This window comes from Drosophila serrata, unplaced genomic scaffold (genome assembly GCF_035046125.1).
Source record: "Drosophila serrata isolate PLE 108 unplaced genomic scaffold, ASM3504612v1 contig_276, whole genome shotgun sequence".
Classification (NCBI taxonomy): Eukaryota; Metazoa; Arthropoda; class Insecta; order Diptera; family Drosophilidae; genus Drosophila; species Drosophila serrata.
The window spans coordinates 3,486,712-3,509,704 of record NW_028257174.1 but is presented as its reverse complement, the minus strand read 5'-3'; the positions used below and the strand labels follow the sequence as shown (position 1 = coordinate 3,509,704).

The 22,993-nt window shown below is 36.2% G+C and overlaps 1 protein-coding gene across 2 annotated transcripts in view; it reads right to left on the bottom strand.

Moving 5' to 3' along the window:
* The window catches only part of LOC110180521 (uncharacterized), a 104,871-nt gene that overhangs the window by 13,618 nt on the left and 68,260 nt on the right, over nt 1-22,993 (bottom strand). For both annotated transcript variants that reach the window (XM_086835553.1, XM_086835554.1), the window contains one exon: nt 3,897-3,996. The gene's annotated coding sequence lies outside the window, so the exon portion shown is untranslated. The remainder of the gene's footprint in view (nt 1-3,896; nt 3,997-22,993) is intronic.

Here is a 22,993-nt window from a genome sequence, read left to right as displayed (position 1 = left end):
AAACTGGGCGAAGCATTCAGCCAACTATGAGTCAGCCATACAAAAATAGTACAAACAAGAAAGGGAACTTACTTCAAGATACCAAAGTATAGATACCCTTGCAGTTTGCAATTGAAATAAGAGATTGAATTTAAAATCTATAAGATAGAATCGATATTCATCCATATTTTTCATATGACAATTTTATCGACGAAATCAAAGGTTTCAAAAACTCATAACTAAGCCAAAAAAGCTTTAATTTCAATCCGGAAAGCATTCCTATGCTAGTTTTTGTTAGGTTAATAAATCTGCATACCCAATTTAAAATGTAAAATGTTTTAAAATTTTGAAAATTTTAACGATGTAACGATGTAAAATAAGAATACCTCTGTAAGGGTATAAAAATGCAGCAGTAGCAGTGGCAGCTGGAAAGCGGAATTCTTTGAAAGTTACTTGTAACAGAGAATTAAATATGGTATACAACAAATAAATAATTCAATTATTAAAGAAAACTAGAGAAGTTGCCTAAATATAATTGATAAATTACTACAGAACCATTTAAAACCAAAAGTAATTTATTTACTAAATCAACTCACATCCATAAAAGGAAGTCTTGACTCATGGATAAAAAACAAAAGAAGATCAGAACCTTTATTGAAATGCGGACAAGGCTCTGCGAAAAATGCCAAGGAACTTGTCATTGTTAAGCCGCGAGAAATGCCAAAGTTGAACCCATCGATAGTCAGAGAATGCAGAATGTAGAACACTTTTGCAGAATGATGTCTCCCGCATCTTAAGCAGATTCTGTTTGGCATTTTCTTGGAACTTGCCGAGCTCGACTCAAGTTTGGCTTTATCCAGCTTTCTGTATTTCTTTTTATTTAATTTTATTTTATTTTTTGTTATGTTTTATTCTGTCCAAGTCAGAGACTCCAGTCTTAGCTTTGACTTAAGCTTCGACGGAGGCATCCACTCGAGTTGGCCAGTCACTCTGTCAATGTCCAATCGAGATCAAAGCGGAGGCCCAAAGACTGTTTAAAAGTCTAAAGACCAAAGAGCCAAAGATTTAAGACCACCCCCAATGGGTTGCCTTTCACTTGCAACTTGCAACTGCCAAAGGCACTGAGAGAAAATGATTAAATTAATGGGAAATCAATTTAGAGAGGAGTATTTTGAATATTTAAATATAGCAGGGAAATCATTAGCATATTTGGAATTAATAGTAATTAAAGGGAACGTAAAATAAATGAAAATTGCTAAAATAAATAAATATGCAGAACCATTTGTATATTTTTGCATGGTCACATTGTAATAAATCAAGGAGCATGGTCTTATTAAAGTTGCCTTGTGACACTTTAAATATTTTTAATTAGAAGGAATCGTATGCCCCTTAAAAACAAACCCATTTTGATTGTCATTACTGGACATACTTAAAGATCGATCTAATCCTCAGGTTGCACCTTTATTTGTTTAAATTTTCCCGCCGTGTAACACCTCAAAAAATGTAACGGGTCTGGTTTGGGAAGCCATTCGTCACTTGGCGCTCGGCTTGCTCCACGACAAACATCCAATTAAGCTATAAAAATCTTAATTTAATTATTTGCCACACGAACAAAGCCGCAGAACGAAGCTGGATGATGGCGATGGCGATGGTGATGGCGATGGAGTTTGAAGTCGAACTCGGAAGATGGAAAAGATGTGTGTGGGCTTGGGTTCAGGTTGGGGTAGGAGCCAAAGCCAAAGCCATTCCACATTCACATTTGGAGTCACAGTCACAGTCGCACATTTGCAACGTTTGGAAACGAGTGCAGCGGCGATGACGACAACGATTTATGGTGGCCGGTTTTTCTTCATTTAGGCGCTCCAAGCAATAGCAGAAAGCTAACAAAATGCAAGAAGCAAAAAGCAAAAACGACCAGGGAAGCAAAAGCATACAAAAAAATCAAACGGCAAGAGAGCACGAGCTGGCCAAGCAGGCGAGCAAACGAGCAACAAGGCACCACCAGGCGCATACATTTTTCATGAATTAGTTCACATATAAAAGTCAAATGCAGCCAGAGTTTTCGAGGGGGGAAAATACACACAACTGGAGTTGGCCGACGGCACATAAACAGATTTTGTGGTCGTCGCACATTCACAGAAAAAAAAAAACCAGGAAAAACGCTGAACAAAACAATGCACAACGGCACACAACAAGAAACAGCTAAAATCGAGTGAAAAAAATATAGTTGAAAATTGAAAGGGAGTCTTTTTTGGTTGCAAAAACAGAACATGCCGGCAAATACAGCTAAACAATAGAGAATATGAAAATAAAGAAAACAAGGACATAATTTTGAACAGCAAGGACACACTGTGTTTCAATAACACGCTTGGTCACACTACGTTTTAAACACGATAATTTATATATGGGAAACCCTGACTCCTTTGGACTAAATTATGCAACTATAAATAACCTAATAAAAGTGGCTACATTTTTAGCTAATTACCAAAGGTAAGTTAAGCATAAATTATTTTATAAATGACCTAACAGTAGTGACTATAAAACAATATAGAAAATTCCACAAAAACAACCAAATTTTTAGCTAATTACCAGCAGCAAGACCTCATTATTTTAAATAATCTAATATCCTGTTACCTGGTCACACTGCCTTTTTGCTTGATTTCAAAAGCTAAATTAATCATGACAAGCACCATAATTTATATGTGTTATCCTTGTCACTATTTTTGGTCAAAACATTGTCCATTTCAGCTGCATTTCATGTTCCACTTCCTCATACCTGTCGCACCTGCTGCTGCTGTTGATTTTTCGCTGCATAATTAATGAAACGAAAGCAGAGCGTTATCTCTCTTTCCACACACACTCTCCCCTTTGGGACATTTTAGCTTAGGCCATAAATTAGATGATGCATGACTTTCAATGGCTGCAGCACACACCTTTTTCCAGGGGAAAATTCAGATAATGCGAATCGCCAGCAGGATAAGGGAATCTTAAACGTTGCGAAATCGAAATCAAAGCGAAACCGCCTCTGTTTGACCAAAAAAAAAAAGCCAAGCAAGGGAAACCAACCTGGGATATATACATACATATATATCTCTCTGTCCGATGAAAAACCCAAACGAAAAGCTCAGTCAGCAGGATAAAGCGAAAACGTTTAATGCCAGCTTGTTGTTCCTTGTTTGTTGTTAGCCGTTGTTCGGTTGTTCATTGCTATTGTTGTTGTTATGCCTGTTGGCCATTTTATGGAGCCAGTCGGCCCACTTGATACAACCAAACAACAACAGAGGAAAACTGGGCGAAAAACCCAAGGACTAAAGGCAGCATTTTGTTTAATTCTAGGGACTCTCTGTGTGTGGAGGAGATGAGTGCACAGTGAACGGAACATTGAACAAGTTAAAATATAATAAATAGGCTTAAACACACAACAGCATATGTAGAGAGAGCGAGTGTGTGTGAAACAATTCAACAAAAACAAGCAACCAGAGAAAAAGGGAAACTGGAGCCATAAGGGGGATATATAGGTATCAGGAAAATACAAGTGCAACTTTTTAAAGCTGACAATGGGATTTCTTTTTATCAGGGAAAGCCAATTAAGGCACGGTTTTACTCAAGAAATAGTTCAAGGTTGAAGGTAATATAATTCCTCACAAAACTCATTAAATAATTAGGCCAACTAAATACCATTTAACTTATATATTTTATAAGATAATATACGTTTAGCCTTGGCTTTATCTAAATGATATCATTCCTTCAAGATAAGATTTCTCTCGGTTATTTTGCAAAACAAGTCCAGTGGAATAAAAAAACGGGGAATAATTTTTTGGGGCATTTACGACTATCTGTCAACAACACACACACACACACACACACCAATTTTCAAGTAAAACCCAACCCAGAAACTGTCTCATAAGCTCACTCACCTGATGGTCGCCAGGTGGACTTGCCACCGTCTCAAGTTGCTTCGAATCCTGAACGTTTGCTTGTTCCTTTTCTCGATGTTGTTGCTGCGACTCGATGTAGCTGGAAAAAAGAGAGAAAAGTCTGGTTGAAAAGCTAGTTAGGAAAATCCAAGTCAGACTGGTCTTTAAAGGGAGACTTTAAGGTGGCGTCTCGCCTTTGGCTTTGAGGTCTACCTCTAAAGACCATTAATATTATTTGCCGGGTAACCAGGACCTCGTTTTGTCTCGAGTGGAGGAAAATAAATAAGAATTTGAAATATATATTTAAAATTAAAGTAGCATAAGAAAAGAGGAAAACATATATAGTACTATATAAATTCCTACAATAGGTTCAAGGTCCCACTTTTTGGCCAAAAGTCGGTCAAAGTGAAAGTGAAAGTGAATTATTAATAACAATTGCAATTGGCGTTGATAAAAGTGCACACCCTCGAGTGGGTTTTCCCTGGCTTTTCCGCTTAACCAAGGTCGCCGAGAGCTGAGAACACCTTTTTTTTTGGGTTAACAATTCGTGGCTCTCAAAGGTGCAGTTCACTAGCTCTCTGCTTGTGTAATGGAATCTATTTCGTTGGTATTATTATTATTACCAAAAACCCCGAAAAGGTGTGTGAGCGGTTTTGTATTTATTTTTTTTATTTTTTGTTGTTTTGTTTATCAAATATTTTCCTCGTTTGCTTATTTTTATAAGCGTCGCTAAGGTTGCGCCACTTTGCTTGTGTTGATTGCAGAAGATCAATTAACATTGACATAAATTGAATTTGTATGGCAAATTATATAAATGAGCTTGAAGAAGATCCGGGCAATCGGTCTTTATTATCACAGCATAATTACGGCCATTGTTAAGTGACGATGGAAATGGAGATAACTTTTCGGTTGCGGAAATCTTTGTTTTGAAATCAAAAATCAAAGTGATTCTTGTGTTTTTTTTTTTTTTTTTTATATTACGGAACAAGGTTTAGTGTACATTAACAGATCAGAGCTAATTTAGGTTAATTTATATAATTAAATATTTCATAGTTTTATTCCCTTGCTGGGAGGCTTAAATCTAAGTCTGATGCCTAACTAATGCCATTTTGGCTTAGTTATAAATTTCTTAAATTTTGGTTTGTCGACAAAATTTGCATATAAAAATGTTGTAAATATCGATTAAAAATAGTATTGCACCTTCAGTCAGAAGATTAAAAAAAAGTAAAGGAGTCATTTGTCACCATATATATTCTTAATCAGCACCAACAGGCAAATCTTTCTAGCTTTCTCCGGGTAAAAAAACAATTTTTCAGAAATTTCCCATTTTTTTAAAAAAGGAAAGGAAACAACCCAAGAAAATCACGGCTCTTGAAGAGAGCTTGGAAGACTTTTCGAGATCAAAGAGCAATGAGCTAGTCAACACGGCCAAGGGTATAGTAATTAAACAATAATTTAATATAAACCATATTTTCATGTATCTTGACTTTTGTGGGCCATGTTTTGGTTTCAATTATCAAGAGATATTTTATTAATGTCTTACCTTAATTAAGAAAACCATAATTTGTATGGCTGCCACCTCCATTTGATCAAATTCTATCAACCACCAAGCACTAGATTAGTAATTTATATAAAAACACACACAAAAAGAAGAAGAAAACTAAACTTCCTCTAGCTAGGGCCTTGCTTAAGTACAAGACTTGAGAATCGCAGAGGAGAGCGCTCTAGGTACCAAGCCACCCTCCTATGCGATTCTCATATTTTCATGTATCTTGACTTTTGTGAGGCTTGTTTTGGTTTCAATTATCAAGAGATATTTTATTAACGTCTTACCTTAATTAAGAAAACCATAATTTGTATGGCTGCCACCTCCATTTGATCAAAGTCTGTTAACCACCAAGCACTAGATTAGTAATTTATATAAAAACACACAAAAAGAAGAAGAAAACTAAACTTCCTCTAGCTAGGGCCTTGCTTAAGTACAAGACTTGAGAATCGCAGAGGAGAGCGCTCTAGGTGCCAAGCCACCCTCCTATGCGATTTTCATACCTTATACTTAAGCAAAGCCTATCTTGTCGGATTTCGTACTACGTGGCCCATCTTAGTTACAAGGTGTGAGAATCGCAGAGGAAGGCGTTTTGAACTTGCGATATGAGGATCGTTTTGGAAATGGATCTTACCAAAATCTTCTACATACTCTAGCCCTAAGAGTTCAGAAATAAAATATATATCTTTTAATTAATCTTTACAAGCCAAAAATAATATTTTAAACTATTTTTATTGGCAATAAAATAAAATACTTGATATAATTTCCCTAAGAAATAAGGTAGATATTTATTTTAATTTTTTAATAACTGCCTTTCCCCCGAAAACTACTCAAAGTAAACAATCATATCCTGGAAAGTTTTCGCCGTACACCACGTTGACAAATTAAAAGCTCATCATTTATCATTAAATCAAGGCTAATGAATACACACACAGCCAATAAATAAGGCAAAGCTTATGCAACACTCAAAGTGAAATAAATTCGAAATTTGTTGCCTCCGCTTGAGACTCAATTTGCTGCTGCCGGGAAAGTTCTCTCTCTTTTTGGAGTGAAGGAGTCATTTCCGACCCTTTAAACCATATATATTCCTGATCAGTATCAACAGGCAAATCTTTTTAACTATCTCCGGGCAAAAAAACAATTTTTCAGAAATTTCCCATTTTTTGAAAAAAAAGGGGGTTCATCGTTAAAATGATCAAAACTTTAAAAAAACGTTTACATTTTATATTGAGTATGCAGATTAATTAGCATTCAAAAAACTAACATAGAACAGTTTTTCCTTATTATTATAAATATTTTCCTCATTATCATTCTCATTCATGATAACATTCACACCTTTTCTTTTATATTTTCAAAGACCTTTTAACTAACAAACCATAAATCCTATTCAACAATTAATCCACCCAATATAGCAGTAGCACTTGAAATACCCTATCAATATTGGGTCTTAACCCTATACAGACACTGATTTATTTGGCCAGATGGAACTTAATTGAAAGATTCCTGCTGGCTCTCGTCGCCTGTCGCTTTTTACCGCTTTCCCAGTGCTCTCGCAGCTGGCTGTCCGCTTTGATTAATGATTGTTGACAAGTGCAACACAAAACCCTACCTCCCTCCCTCCCTCTCCCCTACTTCTCCCCGAAAAGAGAGCCACAACAAAATGTCCATCAAGCTGGAGAGGAGGAGGGAAAACTCCGCTTAGCTGGATTGCAGATTGCTCATACGCAGCGTGGCCCCTCTTGAGCCAAAATTAAGTTGCTTGCGGTGACTGCTGTTGCTGCTGCTTTTGTTAGTTTTTAAACAGTTGACAGTGGCAACAAGGAGACAAGCAGAGCCAAGGCTAGGGCCCAGTCAGCTTCCAGCACCATGATTTATGTCGTTTTATTTAATTTTAATTGAAAAACTTGCACACGACGACGACAAGCAACCAAAAAAAAAAAAGATAATAATAATAGAAACCCTGAAAAACAGGCATTTGGCATTCGTTTCTCCCCAAACCCAAATATAATTAAAATGGCATTTCAAATGCTATATAGATATATATATTTGTATATATATGCCACCCCTTTTACGCCATCTTGCCTTGGCACAATCTGCATTGCCAGGACTTGGAAATGCAAATAAATAACAAGACAAAGGCTCAAATGCAAATAGAATGACTTTATTAAATGGCCACGTTGGCGAAGGAGGCTCAAACACACACACAGAGAGATAGAGAGAGTTGTTTATAAACTTCACAGTTGGCAAATAATAAAGACACCAGAAAGGAAAGGCTAAAAGGGGGAAATATTCTAAAAGGGAAATAGGCAGAGGCGTGGCCACAAAGCGACTAAAGCCGTGTCTAACAAGCCACGCGACCTTTTCTTTCCAACATTTATTTTTTTTGCTTTTCTTATTTTTTGCAATTTTTTTTTTTTTTTGTTTATGACAAATGCAAATGACGCACTCGACAAAAAAGGTAAAGGAAGGAGCAAGGAGGGGACTTAATATGAACTACAAGAGTGGGCGCAGTCTATGAACAAGACATTACAACAGTCATAATAAAAGTATAACGCAAAAAAAAGAAGTCAAAAGGTGCAACAGTGGGACAACATTCAACTAAAATGTATCCTAATGATTTTAAAGAATTTTTTAGTACTTAAAAATCAAAGCCAAAGCAAAGATACAAGTCTCAAAGTTTATAACAAATCTTCATGAATTTCTGAAGGAATCTCTCATTGATTCCTCTCCTTTTTCCAAGTATTTTTTAACCAATTTTCTTGACACTTGTCCCACAGTGCAGCAGGGGGAAAAAAAAGCTGCCCCAAAGGGGGGGAATTGGCAGAAAAGCTGAAAAACTGCCGCCAACACCATAAATCATGCGGCCAGCAGCAGCAACAGCCAAGAGCCAAACAGCCAGCCGGCAGCAACAATATCTGACAACCAGCAACAGAAAACACAAATGTAACAACAAAAAAAGTAGAATATGGAATAAATACAAAAACAACAACAATAAAAAAGAGGGAAATTAAATAACAATAACAAGGTTAGCCCACTCTCTCTCTCTCCCACTATGCTGGCCGTGTTGCTGCTGCGATAACGTTGCTGCTGCTGTTGCCAACTAAGTGCAACATGGCAAACATTTCGTGTGTGCAGCAGCAAATTGAGTGTTTTTATTGCATTAACATAAATAAATTAGAATGCCAGCGAAAAAATAGAGAGAGAGAGGTTATAATATTTCTTACAGTGCAGCTTCAAAATGCTATTTCTAGCACGTTTGCACAAAACCAATGTCCAGTGTCTGGCAGCAGCAACATCTGGGCACGTTGCCACGTGCCTGCATTCACAACGAACGTTTTCAGGGACATCAGAAGTTAATATTTTGACGGAGGTGGGAGGGAAATGCACAGGTGAGAGCTGTGGCAATATACCGACTTGTCCTTTGATATGCGTACGGAAATTGTAATGACAGCTGCTGCCGTTGCTCCTTGGACAGCAGCAACAGCAACAGCAGCAGCAACACTTGCCTTGTGGGTGCTCTTGGCCGCAAAATTGTTGCCTTTGTGCGGGTCAGCAACAGCAAATGACAGCTTTAAGCTGTTATTTCTTCACTGATGTTCTCTTAACTCCCCTCTGCCTGAGTGTGTAGTGTCAATAAAATGAAATTAAAAACTTTAAACAGCGTGAGGCAAGAGACAATTTAATCAAGCCACAGCAAATGAATGCCCAAAGCAGCGGAAGAAGCTGCAGCATTTGCATGCAACCACAACAGCAGCAACAACATCACCAGTAGAAGAAACAATCAAAAAGTTTTTAAAACAAATTAAAACTCGACGACAAGAAAGCCTGGCTTCTTCTCCATCTCCATCTCCATTCTCACTAAAATTCCCCTGGCAAATGCTTCGAGAAATTTTATTGTCCGGTCAATTGCAGAAGAAAACTCTCTCAGAGGAAACCTGTGAAAATGTGTGTTCGGGGAGGGTTTTCTTCATTAGCGCACAGCAAAATAAATAAATAGAAAAGTTCAGTTTCCAAGCAGAAAACTTTGACTTTTGGGTCCGACGCCTCAAATCAGTCTGACGAACGCTTTTAAACCATTTACCTAATTTTTGTTGCAACAGCAAAAAGACGATAGTTAAATAAAAAAGTTTTTTGCCCTCTCTGGTTTTAATTATAACAAGCCTGTTGAGTGTATAATTAAAGTTGTGTAAATTGTTCAATCGATTCGGGTAATTCAGTAATAAGCTTAAAGGTTTTTAGTTATTTAATTTGCAGTCAATATTTTACATGTTATCACGAGAACTATTCATAAATATTCTGGAAAAAGGTCAAGTCTTTATTAAAATTCAATAAAAAATCCTTAAAAATCAAACTTCTCTTTATTATATATACATTTTCCTCATAAATATTCTTTGAATATATTAAGTCTCATTTCCATTCTACAACCTAGAACTCTTCTTAATTTAAATGCACATCTCAAGAATGTTTACGGTTAATTGCAATTCCAATTGAAATTGCAATTGAATCGAAAAAAATACAAAAATAAGAATGACAAACAAAAAATACAGAAAAATGCAATCAAATGCGTTGAAAACTTTGCAACTCGAACAACTTGAATGGCACAAAAGGAGGGAAAATTGCTCTGCTGCAATTTGCAAGCAAACTTTAATCGAATTCATGACAAATGATGTGCGAATTTTCATGAAAAATAAAGAAAAATCAAAAGAGAGATCTTCTTTAGAGGAGGCGTGTGGCAACTTGAGTTCAAAAAACATAGTCTGAAGAGAGGCCCAAAAAGTCGGCACTTGGCAAAGGCCAAACAAAATAATCCAAGGGGCCAAGTCAAGGTTATGTCTACGTAGGTTCAATTACCTCCTCTTTATTTTGTTGCTGTTGTTACCTTTTTAGTTTCGTTTTTTTTTTTGTCTTTTTTCAGCGTCTACGTTGGTCAAAAAGGTTAAAGCCAAATTAGAAAACAAAGTCTTATGCTTGAGTGCACAGTCAAGGGTGCCTCTTTGTTGCCTCTTCTGGCGCAGACTGACCATGATGATGATCATGATAATGATTATAACTTCGCCTGGCCACACTCGAAATGTAATTAGAGTGCAGCCAAATGCATCCAAGAAGGGTGAAGGGTTCTAGTGAAAATATAATTTAAGGGGCGTCTGTCCAGAAATCAAGGCGGAGGCCTTTTAATGAACCCGGGGTTAAGGTTGACCGAGAGTTGGAAGGGAATTACATAAATCAGTCTTAGTTTTTTCCTAGGCTATATATTTATTTCAAGTATTTCAAGTAACTAACTCTAACTCCTTTGGTTCCCACAACTCCCAACTCTATTTATTAAGCAAAGAAATGAAGAAATTGCAAATTCATGAGGTTCTGATGGATGGATTGGGGTTAGGTTAGGTTCCTTCTCCGGATTTGTCATAAATATAAAATCTCTCTAACAAACTTTGTACATATTTAGAGCCAAAGTGTGTGGGTTGCTCCTCTCGTAATCTGTGCGACAGTTTAGTTTTGAGTTTCGTTTTGTTTTTTAGCTTTGGCTTTCCAACAATTAATCAATCGATCGCTGCGGTCATCGGTCTGAGAAAGTCTCTCATCGATCAGGGGAGGCCTTTGTCCCGCCACCGCCAACGGGTTTCGCAAAAAAAATAATACAACAAATATAATACAACAAAAAAATAAAAACAAACTTTTACATTGTAAACTCTTCATTCGGCATTTGGTCACTGCGAAAGCGTTGACCAAAAATTGACACAACTTTCGCCCCGAAATCCGCATCCGAGACCAGGTCTATCTCGTGAATCTCTGAACCTCAGAGTTCAATGATTGGAGCCTCACATTTCACATTTAACAGATTTTATATATAGTTTCTCCGGTGGGAGGATAAGTGCATTTCATAAGCCATAAATTGCAATTTTACTTTGATAGAACTTTGCTTTTTGCCGGGAGGCCCCTGAGGGATTGAGGTATGAATATTTAACCGATTTTAGAAGGCTGCTGTGAGTGCCAAGAATCTGACGAAGGCAGCTTATATTTGCAATCAAAGTTGATACACTGCGGGAAAGTTGGATAAGTGAAATAATAATAAGGTTAACAACAAAGAATATTGTATTTTACCTCATAAGAAATCCTAAAATATTTATATTCTTTGAAGGGATATTTGTATATATTTTTATAGGACATTTTTATCAATAAATCAAATTTTAAAAACTCACAGTTTAGCCAAAAAAGCTTTGATTTTAATTCGGAAAGCATTTCTATGTTAGTTTTTAAAACCTTAATAAATCTGCATACTCAGTTTAAAATTTAAATTTTTGTCAAATTTTGACAATTTTAACGATAAACGATAAGGATACAATTTTCAATTTTTTTTAAAAAATTAAATTTTTCTCTGACATGGCTAGATTAATTTGGCTTTTCATGCTGATTAAGAATATATATGGTTTATAGGGTCGGAAATGACTCCTTCACTATCTTTTAGGCTTCTGACTGAAGGTGCAATACTATTTTTAATCGATATAAACTACATTTTTATATGGAAATTTTGTTGACAAATCAAAATTTCAAAAATTCATAACTAAGCCAAAAAGGCATTAATTTTAATTCGGAAAGCGGTCTTTTGTTAATTTTTAGAAGCTCAATAAAACGGCATACTCCTTTTGAAATGTGAATGAAATTTTTGGCCGATTTTTTCTAATTTGATGTAACCCCTTTCCTTTTCCTTTTTTTTTTTTTTTTTTTTGTTTTTTTCAAAAAATGGGGAATTTCTGAAAAATTGTTTTTTTACCCGGAGAAAGCTAAAAAGATTCGCCTGTTGATGGTATATATATGGTTTATAGAGGCGGAAATGACTCCTTCACTTTCCTTTAAGCTTCTGACTAAATTATAATACCCCAAAAAGGTATAAAAATGGTATCGATATATAAATATTGTATTTCACATACATTATTTATTTTATCAATTAGTACAAAAGCTCAAAGACTAAATTATATAGGGAGTCTTACCCTAAAACTATTTTTATCACAAATTTAATTACAAAATATTATTTTCTTACTTCGAAAAACCCCATTTTATTCTCTAGTTTTTCTCTTGACATTTTCTACTTTCTTTTAAATAGTTTTTCAGTTTTAAGAGCTTAAATTTAACTACTTTTTCGGTAGTTTGAAGTTATGGCTGTATTTCTTCAAGTGCTGCCCATGTTTGATGTCTCTGGCAGATGTGTTTTGTTGACTGTTTGTGGCATTGGTTTGCATTTGCAAAAAGTAAAGTTTCCGCAAAACTTTTGCCTAGCTTTCTATTTCTTTTTTTTTTCTCTTTACTTTTTCTTGATTTTTTCCTGCCAACCTAGTGAGTGTTTCATTTCTGGGGAAATTGATCCTGTTGCAGACACGAATCTCCTGCAGCTATGGGCCAAAGCCACCTTCGTCGATGAGCTCTATCCGAAAAGTTACTCCCATCTCCGGAATGGTGTAAACTTTGAGCTCCTCACAATGGAGCTTCATTTGCAGGACTTGCCGCCGCCAAAATGCAATCAAGTGGCCAGTGTTTCTAACGAATCATTCAAAAAAGTTTATTTGGAATAGTTTTCTTTTTTTTTCGTTTTGTGTAGCCAAAAAAGCCGGTCTTCCTTCGATTGCACTTGAAAGTTTTCAATTGAACTTTCCGGTGTGGCAAGACCAAGGCATATTCGATGACACCTGAGACACCCGAGTAGGGTCAGCGTTGTGAAGCACTTGGGCGATCGGTTACCTGCCCGCCTGCCTGCCTGTTGGCTGCTATGCGAATGAATGAATACCCGCCAGAAATTGCCACGCATCGCTTGACAAGTTCAAGTTTAATGGTGGCAACGAGGCAAACGCAATTTGTGAGCTGTAAAAGTCGCCACCAAAACGCGCCGACGAACGGCATTTGGTTGAAAAATACACACACTCTACACACACACATCTATCATTGAATTGAAACAACAAACAGCCACCGACGTCGACGACTTTGGCAACGTGTCAAGCCGGTTTCAGTTGCTCCGCTCTCCAAAGGCAACACACTTGAGCAGCACATGGCCACCGGTCAACATTTTTGCAGCACGCGTCCCACTCCAAAGCACACAGATACAGATGCCAAATAAGATACAGATACCACATACAGAGAGAGAAAAAAATGCAAAAGTGTGTGAGTGAGTGAGTGAAAAGAAAGAAAATCCGGTCTGCTCAATAAAAATGTTAATTTGAACTGTAACAAGTTCAACAACAGCAAACTAGCCACAAGCAACATCCACAACAACAACATCAACAACAGTCTCAACAACAACACCAACTGAAACTTGCTGCAAGAAACTACAACACCAACTGCAACTTGTTGCAACAACAGCAAACTTGCAACAACAACAAGAGCCACAAATTGCAATTTCACCACGTATCCAGCTAATTGAATTGATTTAAAGACTAAGAAAATATCTAAGAATTTCAAAGAATGTCAAAGAATTGTAAAGAATTACCAGGAAAAATAAAGGGAAAAAAGAATTGAATAAGAAATATTTTAAAAACTAATTTTAACACAGAAAACATTTAAAAAATGTTTGTAAATTAATAACTCTACTTAAAATCAGTTCATTAACCTATCAAATAATATCTAAAATCTTTTTACAAGTTCCAAAAACTCAAGTATTATTTCAAAAACCATAAAACTCCCTCCAAGAACTAAAAAGAAATCACTATCTCAGCTAATTAATCACTCAAATCACTTGTCAAGATAAATACCTTAAATTTATCTTAGTTCATTGCACGATATCAATGTATATGAAACTATAACCCAATAAAAATTCAATTTTAAAGCAGAACAAACAAGAGAGTAAAGCCATTAGACGATTGGCTTAATAAAGATAGCAATATCAAATCTAGATATATATGTGGGTAAAACAATAAATAAACTATATATAAAGATCTACAAGAGGTCAGTGATCGACTTTCCTCGCACCAAACAATTCAGGGAAATTCAAAGATTTGTCTCCAACATGACACATTTCACAAGCAGATGCCATAAATCAACATAAATGCCATCACCAGATTCCAGCAGTTGAAAGTCATCTCAAACTATCTTAACCCGTGCGATCTGACCCTGAGTTTGGTCTATGCAAATGGGTTTTAAGGTTTGTTATCAGATCGTTGGAATGAATGGATATAATTATGGAGAGAAAAAGAAAAAAAAAACTCACTTAGTAAGTGGTTTAATTAGAGTGTCTACACTTACTTGGAACTTAAACTTGTAGTTCTTTTTGTTTACTTTAAACTTTAATCTCAAGTCGGTGATTATTTGAAAATCCCTCAAGCCGGACAAACGACTCTTTCAATTTTAAATCAATTATCTAGTTCAACTGACCATTTCCGCCTTCGATCGAACCGAAACCCAGAGAGTAAAGAGAGAGAGCAAACAATAATCATAAATAATAATAATGGTTACGGTTTCTATCGTCTGCCATTCATCATCATCATCATCTTTTGCCTGCGTTTTAATAAAAAAAAAAGAAAAATAAATAAACATCGTAACAGTTCATGTATCATCATCATCATCATCATTGATTATAGGCCTTCCGCATTCCATATGTGTAGCATTTTTCATAATCAATCAATGGATTGACCAAGAAGCTAGAGGGAAAACCTCTAACTGGGTTAGCTACAGTTACTCCAAAGAAAAACAGTTCTCTCTCTCTTATAATGAATAATATTCATTCCCCTACAGAATCACTAATAAATTTCCCCCCAAAAAAAATCAACATTATGACTCAGTTGGAATTCACACTGGTGAAATGATTCAGAACCAATATATGCGATATATATACTATATACTATATATATAAAGCTCTTTATAAATCAGCAAACGACAGCCGGCGAATTAGCATATCGTTAATGATATGAACCAAAGCCCAAGTTTAACCGCATCGCACCGCAGTTTCCATTCCATGTGTGTGTGTTAATTTATATTCGATTAATTGTTAATTTGGGTCATAAAAAATGTCGCTCAATGATTTCCGCAAAACGTTAACGAAATCAAACAAACAAATACAAATACGAAATAAAAATTGTATTGTACAGAAAGGTCAAGCAACTTTCACGCTGCGACAATTCTAAAATTGAAAAGCTTGGAATGCCGTTCAGTTGTATCTCTCGGATCGGATTGTATCTTTAATTGACTCGTAATTAGTCTGAGCACACGCACAATGTTGAGGCTGTCCAGTTTGAAGCTCCGAGTTGCGTTTCAATTGCTTTTGGTTCGCCTTGGGACGGACGGACACGCCCTCCAAAGCTCGATTGTCCATGATTAATTGCCGCATGTGTTGGGGACATTGCCAATGCGGTGTGGAGGTGTGCCCCGCACAGCAGGTGCCAAAAAAAATAACCCACAAATAATCACAAAAAAAAATGTATACGACAGAAAAACAAAAACCTTTCCCACTCCCAGGCTCGAATTCCCAGCCACAAAACGATGATGATGATGATGGCCAGCCGGAAATATCCCAACTGTATTCGGTGTGTGTGTTTGATACCCGAAAAATTTTGTTGGGTTCGTCCAGCAGCAAATTTGTTGACACAACAGCAACAAAATACATCACAACAAAAAAACAATCGAGGGAACACACAAAACTTGGGACAAACAACATGAAATTAAACAAAACAACAAATCGTTGAAAGTGAAGGTGTTGTATGCTCGCTGCGGCACCCAACAAACTAAATATGTATATGATAATGGCATATAATGAAGCATTTATGGAAATCCGCGACAACATTTCACACTCCACACTCCAAATTCATCCAAGCGACTCTCATACCCCTTTCGCTTTCCATCTAAATAAGACATCAAAAATAAAATATGAGAGGCGAGACTGAAATCAAAATTAATAAAGGCTTTTATGGATTCTTTTTCTTTTTCCTTATATTGAATAAGAAATATTAAGAGTAGAAAGGAGCGGTTGATTTAAACATTAGGTGTGACCAAAGGCTTGTTTAGCACAGACAATGTGACCATAGGAACGTTAAATGCAAAACACAATTAGAAACTCTTAGAAAAAGGAATTGGTAATTGCCTAAACATAAGTTCAATTTAATATTTATATAATCAGATTATTCTTCCACAAAGCTAAAATAAATCTATATTCAATTTGTTAGATTATAGCAGTTTTGCCATTACAAAGAACCCTCATTAAGTATAACATATAGAATAAAGACAGGCATAAAAGAAAGATCTAAAGAATTGGCTCATAAAAATCGCATTAGCAAAAAACAATCCCTTATTATAAATCTACCTAAAATAACAGAGACTCAAAGAAAGCTTTACGATGAATACGAAATCCTGGACAGCAGAGAATCAATGCTGAAAGTCATTCCATGAAATGGAATTCCTCAGTGTCATCTTCAGGTGTTATGCTGCTCATGGATGGACTTTTGGTGTTATGTCACAGCAGCAATAGCAGCAGCAACAAACTGTTGATTTATGCAACTAATCCGTTGTGGCAACTGCTGCTTCAGATTTTTGTGGTGTTGAGCACTTTCAACTTGTGTCTGTCTTTGCCGCTCCGTTCCGCTCCGCACTTCAATTTCAACTTTTTGATTGCACTGCATTAAATTGATTTTTGTTGCTTTGATGGCAACCCATCTTCTTCTCAATCATGATGATAATCATCGTCATCATTGTCTACATCATCTCTGTAATGTTCATCATCATTTCTGTACTCTTCATCATCATCTTGGGGTTGCGATGATGTTGTTTTCTGTTATTAGCGCGCATGATTGGCATTTCTGGGTGCCTCCTCGTCTGTTTTCTTTCATCAGTCAGTCTATTTATTTACTCTGATTACTCTTCACTACACCCCGAAGCAGAAGTTCGAGTACAAATAATAAACAAACTGCAATTGATTTTTTTTTGGCCACTTCCGATTTTCGGATGTGACATTGCGCAATCCCAAAATGTAGGAGATCGAGTCAAAGAGATCCCAAGCCAAATAGTGACTTGCAGTGGCGAAAAAAATTCGCTTTCATTTCGTTTTCGTTACGTTTTTCTTATTTTTTTGGGGGATTAGAAATAGTCACCAATCCGAGAGCTGGGAGAGACATTCACTTTTCTTGTAAATTGAAGCTATATTTCGGCACATGCCACCGATCGCGTGGGTTTGTCAATGGTTTTCCATTGTATTTCCCCATTCCCACACATACACTCTCTTTCTGTCGATCCTTTCAATTCAATTCGATTTTTTTAGGATGCTCAGCGGAAATGTCTTCGCTTTTCCAGCTCCATTTTCCTCACTAACTTATGGCCCAATTAAAGTTACAACCAAGTTGTGACCATAAATATGTTCAGTTTAAAGTTAAATCTTTTGTTGTCCACCTAATATTAAATTGAATTTTGTAGATTTTCGATTAATATTCATTTCATGTATTAATTTTTTATTGTAATTATTATTACACAAATACATTTGTTATTCAGCTAAGCATTCAATTTAATTCGTTTCATTTGCAGGAAATATATGTGTAATGTGTGTACATTTGCATAGGATTTTCTTCTTTGCATCTGCTTAAAATTCATTTAATTCGCATTTAATTGTCATTCGCTGTACGCGATATTATCTGTTTGATGTTGAATTAAAAATAAATGTATATATATGTATATAAAAAGTTAATGTTCTCTCACAGCCAACATACAACAATCCATCCAATTAGATTGCTATCCGAGAATAAACTATTTTAGCATGAAAAGCAGATTGCCTTAGGGGAAAGCTCTTTGCCATTTTTCCTTCTTTTGCTCTTTAGTTTTTCCCACCCACTGATGATCTCCCTCCCACCACCACCTGAGTATTATCTTGTTGCTGGCCATATAATTTAACACTTTTCATTTGCACAAAAAAAAAGGAAAGAGAGGGAGAATAAAAAATAACTGCAAAAATTCTTTTCATTCTCAGTGTTTTTCAAGAGCTCTTTTTTTGGTTTGGCGATTTAATTGTTTGTTGTTGTAGTTGTTCTGGCTGTTTTAGTTGTTTTTCTTATTTATAGCTGTTGTTGTTGAAGTTGTTGTAGTTGTTGTTGAAACTATTGTTGTTGGGCGGAAGTGGCTCGTTGGCAGAGGCGCGCTTTTTGTTTCGCAAATGTGTGTGCGGCCTTTTTCAATAGTATTTTTCACACTTGTGAAAATTAAAACTTAACTCGACATTTTGCCTGTATGTTGTTGTTGTTGATGCTGTTGTTGTTGTTCTGTCCGCCGGGCGTCTTATTGTTGTTGTCGTTGTCGCTTGCCGCTTTTTATTGTTTTAATTACACGCGTTTTTCCGCGCATTGTTTCAATGACCGTCACGCGCCACAAGCCTCTCGTCGTTCTCCCTTCTCCTCTACCTTTTCCCCACTTTGTTTTTCCTTTTTCCCCCGCCCCGCTTTGGTTTTTCCGACCTGCACACCGCAGAAATTGTTGTTGTTTTTGTTGTTGCCGCCGTTGCCTCTGTTTGTTTGCAAAATGAAGTGGTCATATCTGCTCACCATGGGTCTTCTCTTCACTTCCCTCTGTACTCTTTGCTTAACGCTTAACCCCTTTTCGATAAGCCCAGCAGCACCCAATGACCATACCTCCAACCCTCAACCCCAACTCCAACCCCCAAAGGCATTAATGATAATTTCAAAATGACATAAACGCAACTCCCCGAGCATCTACCCAACAGATTAGGGATGGGACTTTTGAGAAAGGATACGCTTAATAACATATAATCATATGTATCGTTATTTCATAGAATAATATATATATATATATATAGATAATAAAATATAAAATATGGTAAATATATTATAAAATTTAGAATTAACCATTGGCTAATCCTTAGAAAGGCTTTTCTGAATGTTTAAGTATCCTTAATATTGAAAGGAATAGCATTTAGTGTGACCAAAGTCATATTTAACACAGCAGTTAAAGGCAACGATATAAAAGGGTTTTTGCATAAGGGATTTTAATAAGGGATTGCTTTGAACTGATCAAAAATACCATTAACAAGTTTGAACAAACAATTAAAAAATAAATAAGTAAAAAATAATTAATCAAAATGTACATAAACTCCAAATAAAAAGCGATATATACATAATACTGATAATATAATATAATAATAACATATATTATTAAGTACCAAAAACTAATCCCATTATTCTTAAACAACCTGATAAAGATGCTAATAAAAATAATGGACTTTTCTTTCGCTCGTATTTCCCATATTATATTGTATTATTTTTTATTTTAATTAACTATAATTAAGTTATCGTTTTAAGTGCCATCCCCAGCCATGACGTTGGCATTGTAATCAATGAACTGGCGCGGTCCGCAGTCCAGTTTTGCAGTTCGCAATTCGCAATTCGCGATTCGAGTTGAGTTCGGTTTGGGGCAACCCCAAGATAAATGAAATAAATGAATGGCCTCTCTCTCTCTGGCCCATCCCCCTTCTCTCTCAGTTTCCCCCCCACATTTTAATGCCTTAATGAAAAATGCATTTTTAATTATTTTTTGTTCATTTACAGGCAATGTGTATTTTTGTATTTTTGCTGCCGTTCGTTGGCTTATGCGGCGTATGCGTAATTTATTGTGCTTAATTTTCATTTCGACGTTGACAAGTTTAAGTTGGCATTTTGCAAAACGGAATAACCAACCGAGCAACAACATTCACGTTAAATGTTAATAGTAATTTCTTTGCCGCTGCAGCAACTTTGCAGCAAACTCAAATTTCCCCCTGGACACAATAACGGGGAAGCCAAGTCTCCTCGAGGACAAATATCATATTTCATCATTTGTTTTGAGCCAAGTGCACCATTGATTTGGCCAAGCTTGGGCTCTTGCTACCTGGACAAGGTAAGAGAGCTCGTCATTCATTAGGATAGCATGTCATTCATTAGCCCGTAGCTGCACTTCTCCTCAGCTTTCAGTTTGAAGCTTTTCCAACCCGGTTCCTTCGCTCGCTTCGATTCACATTTTTGCTGCATAAAAACAAGGGCGAGACCGAGACAGTGGCGACTATTACAGCATATCCAGCGGAAGCAACGCGACATGAATGTCATCGAGTTTCAAAACCAATTTGTTTTTTTGACTCACTAAAGACAAGTTTCTTGATAAATTGTGTGTGTATTTTTGAGTGTAGGAAAGGGTGAGGGAAATTTAAAGGGAATGAGAATAGTTGAAGTCATCTAAACTCGAATATTTAAGCTCTTGTAGTTATTTAAAATTTGAATAAACATTTTATTATATTAAAAAAAAAAGATATTAATGGACTGGTAAATAAGTTTCTAATAAAACATTTTTAGGCCTAAATGAAGCATTTTAATTATTTCATAGTTTTAACTTTATATTCTACCCTGTAAATATTTCAACAAGTGTCTAAACCTTTGGTCTATGTTTCAATTCCAGCTTTAAATTTTCTCTTAGCTTAAATTTTAAACTTTCAATGATCTCTAAGCCTGTTTCAGCTCACATTTTCCTCTCTTTTACCTTCAACTAGACCATAATTTTCCCCTTTTTTTTTTGCTCACTGACAATTCAGCTATAATTTCCATTGCTGCAATTTCATGGGGGGGGGAGAGGAAACAAAAACGCCGAAACTTTCGTGTCGTGATGAAAATTCATCGGACTGCCTGCATTTGATTGAAATTAGCCTAATGCTGAATGCATGTAATTGTGACATTGTCATGTCAATGAAACGTATCGAATCCAAAACAATGAAAAACGAAAAACAAAACAAAAATGATAAGCAACCGTAAAAAAGGGGGGCAACAACATCATTTGCAACATCAGTCTTTCGTGTCTCTCTGGGAAAGTTGTTCAACCAAATGGAACCGATATGAAATGTCGCCAACAAACTTCAAAACTTCCCCAAAAGAAAATGGAAACGAAAATGAAAGTTTCAATTACAAATTGCCGCACACTGTATTGTACTGTGAGGGGAAAAGCTAAGCAAGCTGGGGGACATTTAATTACTGGTTTTTCCGCTTCAATAAATGCGACATGATTTTGAAGGTGAATGAAACCGGCGACTTTCAATCAATTGGAGCAAAAGTGAAGGAGGCTTGAGACTCGGAAAAGTTAAGTCCAAGTTAATTTGGAATCTTCAATTACTTAACTATAAAGTTAACAATATTTGAATTTTAATACAAATCTTATAAGAAGTATATTTCTCGAATATTTCAAAATTAAAGACTTTACCCAAATGCAAATTAAAACTGTCAAGACATCGAATCTTTAAAGATTCAGTCAAGTCAGCAATACGGTGGCAATTAGCCCAAAACAAACTGGCCAAAAGCCAAACAAAGGCCAGTGTTCAATGCAAACAATTTGTTCAACTCATTGTGGGAATCAATCGCTAAGCCAACTCAGGCCTCTCTCAAGGCCGTTTTCTTCCTCTAATAGACAGCCAAATTAGAAGCACAAAAATACACACAAGCAGCAATAAAGCATTATATAGGAATCTTTTACAGAGGAGAAGCTCAAAAGCAGCTTAAAAGTTAAACACATTTTGGTTGACATTTTCGCGAAAGGCCAAAACATGACTGTGTACATCTTTAGAGTCTCTGTATATTATAGATAGTGCATTCTTTGCATTCAATTGATGTGTATGCCGCCTTCCTCCTCTTATCATCTGACTGTCACTTCTCCTCTAATATTTGCCCTGAATGAGACACTAAAGTGAATTATTAGTTGTGCAAATAATTGCACAGTTTGCTTTGCACAATGTCCCCTTTAACTCCCCTCCATCACCATTTGCCGAGGATTCCACGCCCGACAGCTTGTGGCAATATTTGGTCAGCGTAATGGCTAACAGAGAGAAAGAGAGAGAGTTTGTTGAGGGATGAGGGTTTTCCCTGGGATTTTCCTCTTTTTGGGATATCTGGATAATAGTGAGGTGGAGGTTGGTGGATTGGGTGATTAGATAGAACACAGCTAATAGCACGTTTCCGGGGGAGAAGCAAGCTAGAAATGTTGCAAGTCTTTGCTGGGATATCATATTTTAATTAGGGAAGTTATAGCATCAAATATAAACAATAACTATTCTTTTACTTTTAACACCCCATTTCTTTGTCATTCTAACACATCTTGTACATTTCTTAACAGATTACTTCTCTTTAAATTGGAATTATCTCCCTTTTAACATCACTTCTGCTGACCCCAAAGCTCTTATCACTTTAGTTCCCCTTCTCTATATACTTTTTGCATTCTTTCTGCCTCATCTGCATGCCACACAATGTGGCACATTGTCCTCCCCAATGTAAAGGAGTTCTAATAAAGCAAAATAAAAAAGGAAAAACTATGATGACATCGCCTGTTAAATTGAGAAAACAAAATGTTGCATTTCAAAGCTTTCAACACAAAGATTATGAGAGCATGTCACATTCTAAAGACCTGACCAGTTCTTTACTATTATCACTCTTTTTTACTGGACACATAAACCCCTCTTTTTTTTCTCTGTGCGGATATATAGGTTCTTTTTTTTCTGCCCCCTAGGGGAGACCACCAACAAGTCCATCTGTCTAAAGCGAGGCATCTATTTGCATTACTTCCCTTTGTGGAC